Source organism: Lygodium microphyllum, chromosome 12 (genome assembly GCF_053477565.2).
Source record: "Lygodium microphyllum isolate KBCC chromosome 12, Lygodium_microphyllum_v1.1.10, whole genome shotgun sequence".
NCBI lineage: Eukaryota > Viridiplantae > Streptophyta > Polypodiopsida > Schizaeales > Lygodiaceae > Lygodium > Lygodium microphyllum.
Window position 1 is genome coordinate 90,600,410 of NC_141146.1, and position 14,081 is coordinate 90,614,490.

Genomic DNA, 14,081 nt, shown 5'->3' on the forward strand with positions numbered 1-14,081 from the left:
AATTTTTTTGATTTCCCCCTTATCCCTCCACCCGACTGACGAGTTGGAGGGGGAGGGAAATAGAAGGAGCCATTAAGCTCCTTGGTGGAGCTTGGAATGAGGGGGGGGAAACATGCGTGATGACACGTAGGGGAGGGAAGATCCCCCTCCCCTCCCCTATTTAAATCAGGGAGGCCGCCAGAGATCGGGGGAGAAGACGCTGTGCGCTGTCACACTATAGAGAGGGAGAGAGCAAGTCTCTCTGTTCAACTCGTGAGGGAGGGCTGAGGATCGAGACACCGCCAGGGCAAGAGAAAGAGAGAAGAGAGCAATGTTCACTCTGAGGCGTCATGTGAGTGAGAGATAGAGCTGCGCCGCTCTGAATGCGTCGAGAGAGAGGAGGAAAAGCTGAGAATCTCTACGTGAGGAGGGTGGTAAGGCCGTTGAGTGCCGGGCTGCACCAGCTGCCGCCGATTGGAGAAGTTGCCATCTGATGATCAAGCCGCCGCTACCAACGTTAGGCGTCGCCGAGTTGCCAATCGACTTGCCTTCATCCACGTGGCCAATTCAGGCCCAGAAGCTTCTTGAAAGCTTCTAAGGCCTCCTCCAAGGCCCCCTTTCCCATGGGGTTCCACCGAACTTTATTAAAACCCCCTTCCCATGATTTTTTCCCCCCCCTTAATAAAGGTTTAACCCTTAGGCTCCCTTCCTTATAAGCCTTTAAGATTACCCCCCTAGAATTTCCCCCTTAGGGCTCTATAAGCCTTTTTCCCCTCCGAAATTCTCCCTACTATTCCCCCCCCTAGGTTTTAAATTCCCTTTTCCCCTTAAGGCCCTACCTTGGCCTTGGGAACCAACGCACTTCCCCCTCGGGTTTTAAAAATCCCCTTAGCCCCCTTCCCATGGTTTTTTGGAACCACACCCCCCTTCCCCCGTGTTTTAAATTCCCTATCCCCCTTAAGCCTTTCCTAGGCTTTGGAAACCAACACCCCCGTGGTTTATTTCCCTAAAGGCCCTTTTTTACCCCCTCATAACTCTTTTATTCCCACAAAACCCTAAGCTTTTTCTTAATCCCCCATATTCCCATTATTATCAAAACCCAAAATCATCATCATGGCCTCGGATGATATCCCGTAAGGTAAAAGGTAGGCCGTGAGATAAAAGATAGGGAGGGAAAGTAAAGGGAGTTAAAAGAAGGAGTGAAGGAGGAAGAGTGGGAAAAAGATAAAAGTTAGGGAGGGAATGTAAAGGGAGTGAAAAAAATGGAGTGAAGGAGGAAGAGTGGGAAAAAGATAAAAGAAAGGGAAGGAAGGAGAATAAGTGCTTTCTATTCCTTCTACCCCAAGTCAAAATCCTCCAAGGGTTCCGTGGTTGCAAAACCACACTCACCCATAAACTTTTTTGATCCAAAGAGACGGTGGAATTCCAGAAGAAAGAGATAAAGGCTATCTCACATCCGAACTACGATGCCGCCGAAGAAAGTCCAAGGTGTAGCTGCGGGAGGGTCATCTCCCGGTATCCATGTGGATATCTCACCCCAAAACCACGTTTTTCTTCTTGGCTTTAATTCGGTTTTAAGTCGATCATGCAAAGAAAAATGGTTATGGATAGGATATATTTGTTCGAGTTATTTGTAACGAAGGAGTTTAGCTTATGAATGACAATGTATAGAACTTAGCTTTCTTCAATTTGCATCAAGCATTATAAATTACGAGCAAGATTATCCATTTACTATAGTAGTATATTTTAGTTAAATCCTAAGGTGTAGAAATTATATCTTGCACCATTAGTCTTATTCCTTTCGCAACGAATCGTTGTAAATGTTTAAATTCATGAAAGGTTTCTTTCGATGCTCAAATTACTAGGAATTTATCTTTGCTAATTGCACATCTTAGCAAGGCAAATGTTGTCATTTGGCATGAGTTCATCTGTAAGGAAAACGGAAGTTAAAAATTAAGTTGTATTGACTGGAAAGTAAATTGTCACAAGGATAGCAAAACCGTGACAAGACGATTAATATTACCTTCCGAAAGATAACTAAACCAATCTAAACATAGAAACATTCATACCCTAAGCACTTGACTACTTTCCTTACTGTAGGGACAATGAATTCGTAAAGATAAGAAACTAGGGTTTGTCCCTAAGGTTTTTAAAAGAAGAAACACTAGGCCTGATATACGTCAGCTTAAAGGATCTAAACAGATTATTCCATCGCAGGACTTGCGCAACAAGTACGAAATCATTTAGTCTTGTGATTGATTCACAAGGAGAAAGGGTAAAAACCCTCATCAAGGATGGCAGATCCCTACGCAAGTTATCTTGCAAAAAGACGTATTTTTGAATATCCTTCTAAATAAGGAAAGTTGTAAACCGGAAATTAGTATATCTAAGGAACTTAGGGTTAACCAAGTTGGGTATGCCCTACACCGGAATGTAAAATATGTTGCCAATTTACAAGACACCTTGGGAACGAGTGCTGATACACTCAAAAAGGAAAGAACACTTCCTTAGCAATTTGCCAAACAAGTGGGTTGATTAATGGAAATGTTTGTGCTTGCTAGAGATTTTAGGGCTTTGTTTGAATTATGAATTACAAATTAAACGAGTACCTATACTTTAGGTTAAAGGCCTGAAGGAAGAGGGAGTTTCAGCTACCCCCGACTACCTGCCTAACCCTAACCAAGGGGGTTGTTGACTGCGCCGGGAACGTGGACTGAACCTGCCGTGAGAGGTCTCTCCATTGAGTTCTACTTGGAGCAGGAGGACGCTTGGGTGCCAGGGGAGGCTCTGGCCGTAAATCCCTCGCCTTCTGGGTCCTGCACAAGAGGCTAACATGACTTGGGATTGGATCTCGAGGCCCGCATACTAGTTTACGGGCGGAAGCTTGGAATAGTGATCCCTGGGAATCACTGGATAGTCTTCGGGCGGATTATGGACAAGCCTACGGGCGGAACTCCTTGTATTTCAATGATAAAATGATGAAATGTAAAAAAAAAAAGAACTTGCTTGATATTGTTTTTCTATGTCACGTGATAAGATTACGTGAAGGAACCAGTTATTAACAGGGTTAATTAAAGAAGCTAATTGTTATATGTCAAATTAATGTGTTAGATAATTACATAACTAAAACAAACCGAGGAAAGTGCGGAGGATGGGCCATGGGTCCGTCCTACGGTTGGGTGGTCCTGGTTAGTTGGAAACTTTTCTCAAAAATCTCGAAGAACAGCGGGATGATCATCATCATCAAAACGAATAATGAGAACAATGACATAGAGTTACGTCTTACCCAATTTACGGTGTTTTAGGGGAACGGAATGGGACTATGCCTTATGGCAGAGAGGTTGAGCCTTGCATCCCTCTCGTTTCCCATTCTCCTTAAACCAAGTGCAGCGTGAATCCGCTTCGGACCTGGCGTTTTTGCGTAAAGTAGTTCGCTCGGGTCTGACGCTAGTTGCTATTAGCTAATGACCAATTCGGAAAACCCTAATTCCGGTCGATCCTAAGTGGGGAACGGCTAGGGTACTTCCGCTACGTGGCAGATGCGGGAAGACCTAGATCGCAAAACCCGTAACATTCCATAGGAGTGCCGGGCGGAGTTTTCTAGACATCCTTTCCGATGGACTACTAAGACGTGTCCTGGATGATACTAGGGGACACGTTACACAAACAATTGCAAGGTGCTCGAGTATTATCTGTTGAGGTGGTTTGTTTGGTGGAGGAAATTTTTCCTCGATCCATTTTGACTACTCAATTACATTTACTCGTACATTTGATTGATGAGATCGCACTTTGTGGGGCAGTTCATGTAAGATGGATGTTTTTTCTTGAGTGCTTCATGAAAACCTTGAAAGATTTTGTGAGGCAAAATGCACGGCCTGAGGGAAGCATGGCTGAGGGTTGGTTAGTGCAATCATCCCTTGTTTATATCTTTGAATATCTTGCTGAAGTGGATCCCTCTCAACCACGACTATGGAAAGTTGATGAAGACTTGAGGATGACCTCTATAGTACCTCAAGGAAAAGGAATGAGTAAAGTGCTAACAAAAGAAGAACTTAGTAAGTTAAACAGTTTTTGTGTGCTCAATAGTGATGTAATGAGCAAATGGGTGACACTATATAATGAAGCAAGGGCAAGAAGAAAAAGCGAAAGACAAGAATTTCGCACTAGATATGGGCGTAATGTCTCATTTCCAGATCATCTAAATGCGCTCCCACATCATATTGATATAGATTGGTTACACGAGGAAATGGAGAGAATGGAAAAATAGGAGGAAATTAATATATCTCAAGAAGAGTGGGAATACACACGAGGTTGCTTATCAAAGGTGAGACATACTATCAATTAATTTGTTTCTATAAGTTTTATTTTATATAAATAATTAACATGTTTGATCTTTTATCTTTTACTACTAGTGCACATTATTCAATGCACTTTGGTGTGAGGGTAAACATCTTCGAACTCAACGTATAGATGAAAAGAGAAATACCCAATATTGTGGTGTCCTTGCTCACTTCGAGGATGCCAATGGTACCATGGAAGGTTATTGTGGCTTGATCCAGGATATTTTGAAGCTTGACTTCAGAGAATTCTTTATACATGTACTGGATGTGAAGTGGTTTAAAGAAGTGGTAACAAATGGTGAGCATTGCACAATCAGACATCATCCAAGTGGTTTTGTAATCATTGACTCTACAAAATTTCACCAAAACAAGAATGACACATTAGTACTACCTCAACAATGCGAGCAGGTATATATGTAAAGGCTAATTTTTTTATATGTATACATGTGATACATATACACAATATAATAAGTACTTAAGTTTTTTGCTTTTGTTTTTCAAATACAGGTTGTGTATCATCCAATGGTAAACAATAACCGATGGTGGTATGCTATCCCTATATCTAATCATTCAAAACCAATACATGGTAATATTACCGACATGGAGATAGCAGATGACAATCCAACAATTAATGATGATGTACATGATGACACCATAATGGATGATATGCGTGATATAGTACAAGATGAACCTCGCGAGGATGTTCAAGGAAACACAGAAGAAGACAATAATGTGATTGTCGATGATATTGATGAAGTTATTGAGCAATATAGCAACACATCTGATAGTGGGATAGGCTTATTTGTTTCGTTACCTCTTGGTAACATAGACCTAGAAGTAGATAGTTTAGCAAGGGCTGATCTCATTGAAGATGAGATGGATCATTCACTGTAACATACTTAATTTGCTTATTGATTCAATGTGTATTCCTAATTCTATGCTTTTTATCATGCGCACACGTGCATACTCAAGAATCAATAGCCAATTTTAAAGTTAAATTGAGTTTTACACAATGAAAAGGAAGTATCTTTTATCATCTTCAAGTATGTAGAGAAATTAAGAGTACATATTGCAATGCTTGCTACTAATTGCAAGGTTTCTGTCGCTTGCCGCTAATTACTTATATCAGGCTTGTCAACTGGAGGAACTGCCATTCATTAGAGAGCAATGAAAAAGTAATTATTAACTCTATTTTTTTAATTCAATGATTCAATGTGTATTCTTAATTCTATGGTTTTTATCATGCGCACATGTGCATGCTCAAGAATCAATTTCAGGTGGTTAAATAATTATTAACTTTGGTTTTTTAATTATGTGAATTGCTAATTTTAGGTGGTTAAATAATTGTGCGTCTGCTGGCGCATCTATATTAGCGTCTATTTGCGCGGATATATAGATGCAAAATTCGCGTCTATTTACACGCACTTATAGATGCTCTGATAGACGCGCCCGACTTTGAGTGTCTAACATGCGCGTCTATGCCTCGTTTCTGTTGTAGTGTGACCTCTATAGTACCTCAAGGAAAAGGAATGAGTAAAGTGCTAACAAAAGAAGAACTTAGTAAGTTAAACAGTTTTTGTGTGCTCAATAGTGATGTAATGAGCAAATGGGTGACACTATATAATGAAGCAAGGGCAAGAAGAAAAAGCGAAAGACAAGAATTTCGCACTAGATATGGGCGTAATGTCTCATTTCCAGATCATCTAAATGCGCTCCCACATCATATTGATATAGATTGGTTACACGAGGAAATGGAGAGAATGGAAAAATAGGAGGAAATTAATATATCTCAAGAAGAGTGGGAATACACACGAGGTTGCTTATCAAAGGTGAGACATACTATCAATTAATTTGTTTCTATAAGTTTTATTTTATATAAATAATTGACATGTTTGATATTTTATCTTTTACTACTAGTGCACATTATTCAATGCACTTTGGTGTGAGGGTAAACATCTTCGAACTCAACGTATAGATGAAAAGAGAAATACCCAATATTGTGGTGTCCTTGCTCACTTCGAGGATGCCAATGGTACCATGGAAGGTTATTGTGGCTTGATCCAGGATATTTTGAAGCTTGACTTCAGAGAATTCTTTATACATGTACTGGATTTGAAGTGGTTTAAAGAAGTGGTAACAAATGGTGAGCATTGCACAATCAGACGTCATCCAAGTGGTTTTGTAATCATTGACTCTACAAAATTTCACCAAAACAAAAATGACACATTAGTACTACCTCAACAATGCAAGCACGTATATATGCAAAGGCTAATTTTTTTATATGTATACATGTGATACATATACACAATATAATAAGTACTTAAGTTTTTTGCTTTTGTTTTTCAAATACAGGTTGTGTATCATCCAATGGTAAACAATAACCGATGGTGGTATGTCATCCCTATATCTAATCGTTCAAAACCAATACATGGTAATATTACCGACATGGAGATAGCAGATGACAATCCAACAATTAATGATGATGTGCATGATGACACCATAATGGATGATATGCGTGATATAGTACAAGATGAACCTCGCGAGGATGTTCAAGGAAACACAGAAGAAGACAATAACGTGATTGTCGATGATATTGATGAAGTTATTGAGCAATATAGCAACACATCTGATAGTGGGATAGACTTATTTGTTTCGTTACCTCTTGGTAACATAGACCTAGAAGTAGATAGTTTAGCAAGGGCTGATCTCATTGAAGATGAGATGGATCATTCACTGTAACATACTTAATTTGCTTATTGATTCAATGTGTATTCCTAATTCTATGCTTTTTATCATGCGCACACGTGCATACTCAAGAATCAATAGCCAATTTTAAAGTTAAATTGAGTTTTACACAATGAAAAGGAAGTATCTTTTATCATCTTCAAGTATGTAGAGAAATTAAGAGTACATATTGCAATGCTTGCTACTAATTGCAAGGTTTCTGTCGCTTGCCGCTAATTACTTATATCAGGCTTGTCAACTGGAGGAACTGCCATTCATTAGAGAGCAATGAAAAAGTAATTATTAACTCTATTTTTTTAATTCAATGATTCAATGTGTATTCTTAATTCTATGGTTTTTATCATGCGCACATGTGCATGCTCAAGAATCAATTTCAGGTGGTTAAATAATTATTAACTTTGGTTTTTTAATTATGTGAATTGCTAATTTTAGGTGGTTAAATAATTGTGCGTCTGCTGGCGCATCTATATTAGCGTCTATTTGCGCGGATATATAGATGCAAAATTCGCGTCTATTTACACGCACTTATAGATGCTCTGATAGACGCGCCCGACTTTGAGTGTCTAACATGCGCGTCTATGCCTCGTTTCTGTTGTAGTGCATCACATAGTAAACCCGCTTGAATTTATGGATAAAACTAATTATCGTTCTCAATTACATGTTGGTAGATTTGTTAGTTTGAAGGAAATCGATCCAAATACGTTGCAAGAGGCTCGAGTATTGTCCATTGAGGTGGTTTGTTTGGTGGAGGAAACTTTTCCTCGCTCCATTTTGACTACTCAAGTACACTTACTCGTACATCTGATTGATGAGATCGCAATTTGTGGGGTAGTGCATGCAAGGTGGATGTTTTTTCTAGAGTGCTTTATGAATACCCTAAAAGATTTTGTAAGGAAAAATGCACGGCTTGAGGGAAGCATGGCTGAGGGTTGGTTAGTGCAATCATTCCTTGTACAAATCTCTGAATATCTTACTAAAGTGGACCCCTCTTTACCATGACTATAGAAAGATGATGAAGATTTGAGGATGACCTCTATAATACCTTAAGAAAAGTAAGGAGCAAAGTGCTAATGAAAGAGGAACTTTGTAAGTTAAATGTATTTTGTGTGCTTAAAAGCGAAGTAATGAGCAAATGGGTGACACTATATAAAGAAGCAAGGGCAAGAAGAGTAAGCGAAAGGCAAGCATTTTGTGCTAGACATGGACGTAATGTCCCATATCTAGAACATTTAAGTGCACTTCCACGTCATATTGATATAGATTGGCTACATGAAGAAATGGAGAAGATGGAAAAAGAGGAGGCGAGGCGATGGATATATCGCAAGAGGAGTGGGAATACGCATGAGGTTGCTTATCAAAGGTGAGATATACTTATAATTAAATTATCTTTAGTTATATATGATATAATAATTTCACATGTTTCATCTTTAACTAAATCATTAATATGATCTCAATAATGTACTACTAGTGCACATTGTTCGATGCTATTTGGTGTGAAGGCAAACATTTTCGAACTCAACGTATAGATGATAAGAGAAATACCCAGGATTGTGGTATCCTTGCAAACTTCCAGGATACCAGTGGCACCATGGAAGGTTATTGTGACTTGATCCAAGATATTTTGAAGCTTTACTTTAGGCGATTTTTTATATATGTACTAGATGTGAAGTGGTTTAAAGAAGTAGAAACAATGGGTGAGCATTGCACAATTAGACGTCATCCAAGTGGTTTTGTAGTGATTGACTCTACAAAATTTTACCAAGGCAAGAATGATACATTCGTACTACCTCAACAATGCAAGCAAGTATATTAGAAGCTATTTATTTTTATATATATTACTTCTTGTACATTCTCAAAATACAATAAATATCTAAGTTGCTTACTTTTTGTTTTTTAAATACAGGTTGTGTATCACCTAATGGTAAACAATAACCGATGGTGGCACATCATCCCCATATCTAATCATTCAAAACCAATATATGGCAATGCTACCAACATAGAGATAGTTGATAACAATCCAACAATCAATGATGATGCACATGATGATGCCATGATTGATGATATACATGATGCAGTGCAAGATGATCCCCGCGAGGATGTTCAAGGAAGCGCAGAGGAGGATAAAAATATGGTTGCAGAGGATGATGAAGAAATTGAGCATAGCAATACATCTAACAGTGGGATAGACTTATTTGTTTCATTGCCTATTGGGAATATAGACCTAGAGGTAGATAGTCTAGCAAGGGACAATCTCATTGAAGATGAGATTAATTATTCATTGTAGCATATATAATTAGCTTTGAATGATTGGATGTATATTTGTAATACTCAGAAAGAAGTAAAGTTGGTAATGTATTCAAAAAAATACTAGCTGTTAAGATGTTTGGTCATATTCAGAGACTCTATGAGAAATGAAAAATATGTGCGTTTATTTTCGCATCTATAGGTGCGTTTAAAAATACGAGTATATAGATGCGTTCTATATACTAGCGCAAATAGATGCACTGATAAACATGCCCACTATTTCGCGTGTACAGTGCGCGTCTATAGGGCCTTTCTTTTGTAGTGTGGAAAGCCAACACAAAATGTGTTGGACCTGCAAGCCATATTTCTCATCACAACTTCATTAATTCTCTATTCGAATCTCTTATACTACTTGTCATAAAAAGGGACCCAAGAGGAGAGATAAAACTGCATGAAAGGGAGAAGAAGAGTGTAGAGGAGAGAGAAATTCTAGACAAGGAGAGAGAAAGACTAAAAATAGAGAGAAAATGACAGGAAAGAAGGAAAGAGATGGCTGGCACTACAAAAGGACAAGAAGAGCTAGAGAGGTGTAGGAAAAATTTGTATTGTTGTGAAAAAAATATTTTCTATACATATGTCCTTGCCCTTTTTATATGCCACTAATTGATCTCTTTAGAGACATACACTAAAAGGTCTATGTAGAGGTCTTTGCAAAAAGAAAAGTCTATTTTTCTCTTTTGAAGGTGTAGGAAAAGGTCTACACAAAAAGAACAATCTATCTTGCTCTCGAGGAATTCTTCTATGCTTGTCTCCTCCACTAGACAACTTGAGTTTGTTTTGTTCACATGTTGCAAGCCCTTCTCATCCTTGACTTCTTGGAAGTTGTTCTCTCCTACCTGCATGCTCTCCTTCTCTACACTAGGGACATTGCTTTTATCATACACTCGAGTCATATGTGGTGTTATAGGCATAATATACAACCAATGATGTTGTTGTGGATTAGGATAGAAGATCATGTATATGGAATCAATTAAGAACTTGTTACAAAATAAAATATATTCATGAGTTTCATTTCACTAAATTAAGAGGAAAAAAAAAGGACATGCACCTACTCATAGTGACTCGGCAAGTCAAATATGTCTCATAAATCATTTCACTTTTTATTCTAATCTACCTCTAGGAACCTAGATCACAACCCTCATTGAATGGTTGCCCTACTTCTTCCAATACCACTTTAAACTAGTGTACATCAAATATGATCATAGAGAAGCTATGATAATCTACTGAAATCACACAAGTTTGCAACTTGCTAAAGTACTACATCTCCTCCACTACAATATTTGGATTTGTGACTTGCCATTAACTTTCTTACTTAAACTTCACCATGACACAATAATATATTTTCAAGTACAATTTGTCAATACACTTTACTTGACTATATTGCTCATGTGACCATGCCACATTGTAGACTTTATACTATACATTGAAACCTTTAGGTCAATAGTCACTTACAATTACTAGATATAACATTGATGATGGCACGTTTACCTTTAGACTATATCCCCTAGAGAACTCCCACTCCCTTCATGTGACTTTCTTCATGTGATGGTGTTGTTAATGCAACATGAAACCACCTTGCAGGTGTGAACTACATCAACTCCTCCTGTTAAGTGTTGTAAACTAAGCATCAACATACTAAGTCTATGTGTATGGAAAACTTTAATATAACTATCCTTTGAAGAAATATATCAGCTTACAGAAAGGCATGGTCATGTTGGTAAGGTTAAACTTTGGCATATTCTCACATATGTTAGTTTATTGAAGAAATATAACTATCCTTTGAAGAAATATATCAACATACAGAAAGGAATGGTCATGTGTGTAAGGTTAGACTTTGACATTTTCTCAAATACGTTAGTTTATTGGACTTACTCTAATTATCCCAAATCAAGTTAGAGTGAGATGGCCACATTGCCCATCTCACGTATGTTCATGCCTAATTGAGGTTGAAAATACCAAGGTTTTGTAATGGAAAATGGAATAGAGATCAAAGTCGGATGGAAAATGGGTTGCTTTCTCAAACCATAGGTGTTTCAGTCCACTTTCCTTGATGTCAAGGAGTACCAAAACATAACTAGCTACAAAAGTACCTACTTAATTTCTTGTAATCCCACAAGTTTTCCAAAATTCGATTTCCTTTTGAGTTCAATTTAGAATTTTCCATAATAGCAAATATATCCTCTTCAAAGCCCAAAGCATTTAGTCAACTAGATAATCTAGGTGACAAATTATCAACCCTCACATGTGCAAAAACTTTCTATGGGTGTATGCTAATGGCAACAAATGGCACTCCATACTGAATTCAAAGTGAATGGTGGAATGGGTGCTGAGGCAATAGGCACCAAAGAAAATTTCATAACATTGAAACTAGTAGCTAGACTTGAGCATGACATTCTTTTGGAAGCTATTATGATAAAATGGATGTGAATAACCAAAGTAGTGAAAGGTGCCTAGGACTCCCTTTCATGGGAGGATATTCTATTTGTAGGGACTGAGTTTAGAATAAAGAAATCGAACACCATAAACACACTATTGAAAAGTTGGTGGGAATCTCTCAAGGAATTTAGGTGGAGTGAAGAGGTAGACTAGAGAGGAGATTCCTCCCTCTCCCAACATATCTAGCTCTCACCAGTTGCCTTAAGGACAATATAGCTCCAATAGACAAAGATAATAAGAAGTCCAAAGTAGTGGAGAAGAAAGGTTTGAGAAGATGGTTAGAAATGTTGAACTCATAGGAAGGGAAATTCATGGATGAGGATGAAATTAAACACAAGTTCCATCTGAACACTAAGGAAATGGACTAGCTCAGACCCATCTAGCTAAGAGGAGAGAAGAGTGGCCCACCTCCAAGGTCTATAAGAACAAACACCCCATCAAGTTCCTAGTCACAATTAGAGGTAAAAAGGTGGTTCAAGCTAAACGTGGGAAAGATTTGGGATTAATGAAGAATGATGTGTTCCTCAAGTAGCAGATGGAGTGAGATCCATCTTCCCTAGGGAACATTGGAAGATATGGTAGAAACGCTCTAGAAAGTTGTGGTCTAGTACTCCATCTAACAAATTGAACACCCTTCTATAGAAGATGTGTATGTAGAAGCTAAGCAAGAAGGAGAGGCTCAATAAGTTTATGAGATCCAAGCATAGTGTGTCATGTGCCATCAAGCTTGAGAGTGAGTCCCCCATATTCTCTGGCATTGCCCCATGACATAGGCTCTTTGAAAGAAGGTGATGGGGTGGATTGCAATTGTAGGCCTTAATGCATAGGTTACGATGAAGTTGGCATTGTTCGAGGACAAAGGCATATTGGATGAAGAGATAATAAAACTATGGAATTGTCATCGGGACATTACCATCAGGGCCATTTGGGCCAATAGGAATACTAAAATATGATCTAGTGTTTGAGTAGATTGTAAGAGAAGTGCTTGCAACGTGTAGAAAGAGAAAAGAGCATGTCTTCAAAGTGGGGTATCAAACTAAACCTTCGCATTAAAAAATAGAGAGAGAAAGAGAGTTATGTTTTAATTTTGGCAAGGGCACGATTGGGCATGTGGATATTAATATTGTATACAATCGAGGGCTAACAATGGGGTAGCGGCCCCAATGCTACTACACATGATGACACACATGAACTACATAAAGTCCATTGTCGCATCTATCGACCTTGCGATAGTTCCAGTACTGTCGCTTGAACACCGTGGGGGAATTTCCTGACATAAAGAGAGCTCGTGTCAAGTGTAGAGTGTGGCAGACACACAAGGAGATTGAGATCCAATAGATATACAGATACAACTCACTATGCATGAGGATATTCCAAGCAGCATATCAAAGATAGCTTTTGAGCCTGTGTAGTGGTTTTTGATAGTCTGTACATTGCGTAGCTTTTGAGCCTGTACACCTCAATACATTGCGTAGCTTTTGAGCCTGTGTGGTGGCTTTTGACAGTCCATACATTGCGGAGCTTTTGAGCCTGTACATGTCAATACACAAAATATGGATTGTTATCTATGGATCAGAACAGGGATGGTAGGGTTGTAGGTTTTTAGTGATGACATAGCTATCGAAAGCCTTGCAATAGAGCCTAAATGGTAATTTTTTGTTCTGCAAGTCCATGGGGCAGATGCTATGATTGAAAAGAGAACTGTATTTTCTTCTTGTCCCATTCTCCATGAGGAGAGGTCAGTAATATACTAGTCTTCCTTGAAAGAAATAGGATGGTATGGAGCTGGTGCTGATCACTATGAACCATTAGTTACATATCTTGCTCCAACAATTTTACTTGAAGAGGTAGAGGTTGCATCGTAACTGGAGAAAATTTCCTTTTGTAGTTGCAGTATTTACTGACTTCTATGACAGGAACATCATGTATTTGGAACTTGTACAATAGGATTGGATCCTTCACTTATATGTGTAATAGCTTATCTACATTGGATCAATGATTTAGCATTGCAAGAAGCATTGCAAGAAGCTCCAAGCTCTGACTCTATAGGCACAGCTATCTCTTATGATATTAGCAGCTACAATGGTGCAGCAATCGTTGTTAACAAAGGTGGAGGTGAAGAAACAATGGTGGAAAGAAGAGACAAGGGATTCTTTTCAAGGTTTTTTGCTCCGTTTTGCAGCAAAATCGTTGAAGGGAATAAAGGGAGTGTTGTATTCGGAAGGCTTTGTGGGATTGACTGTAGTAGAAGGAAGAAAAGACCAGCATCCATGTTCT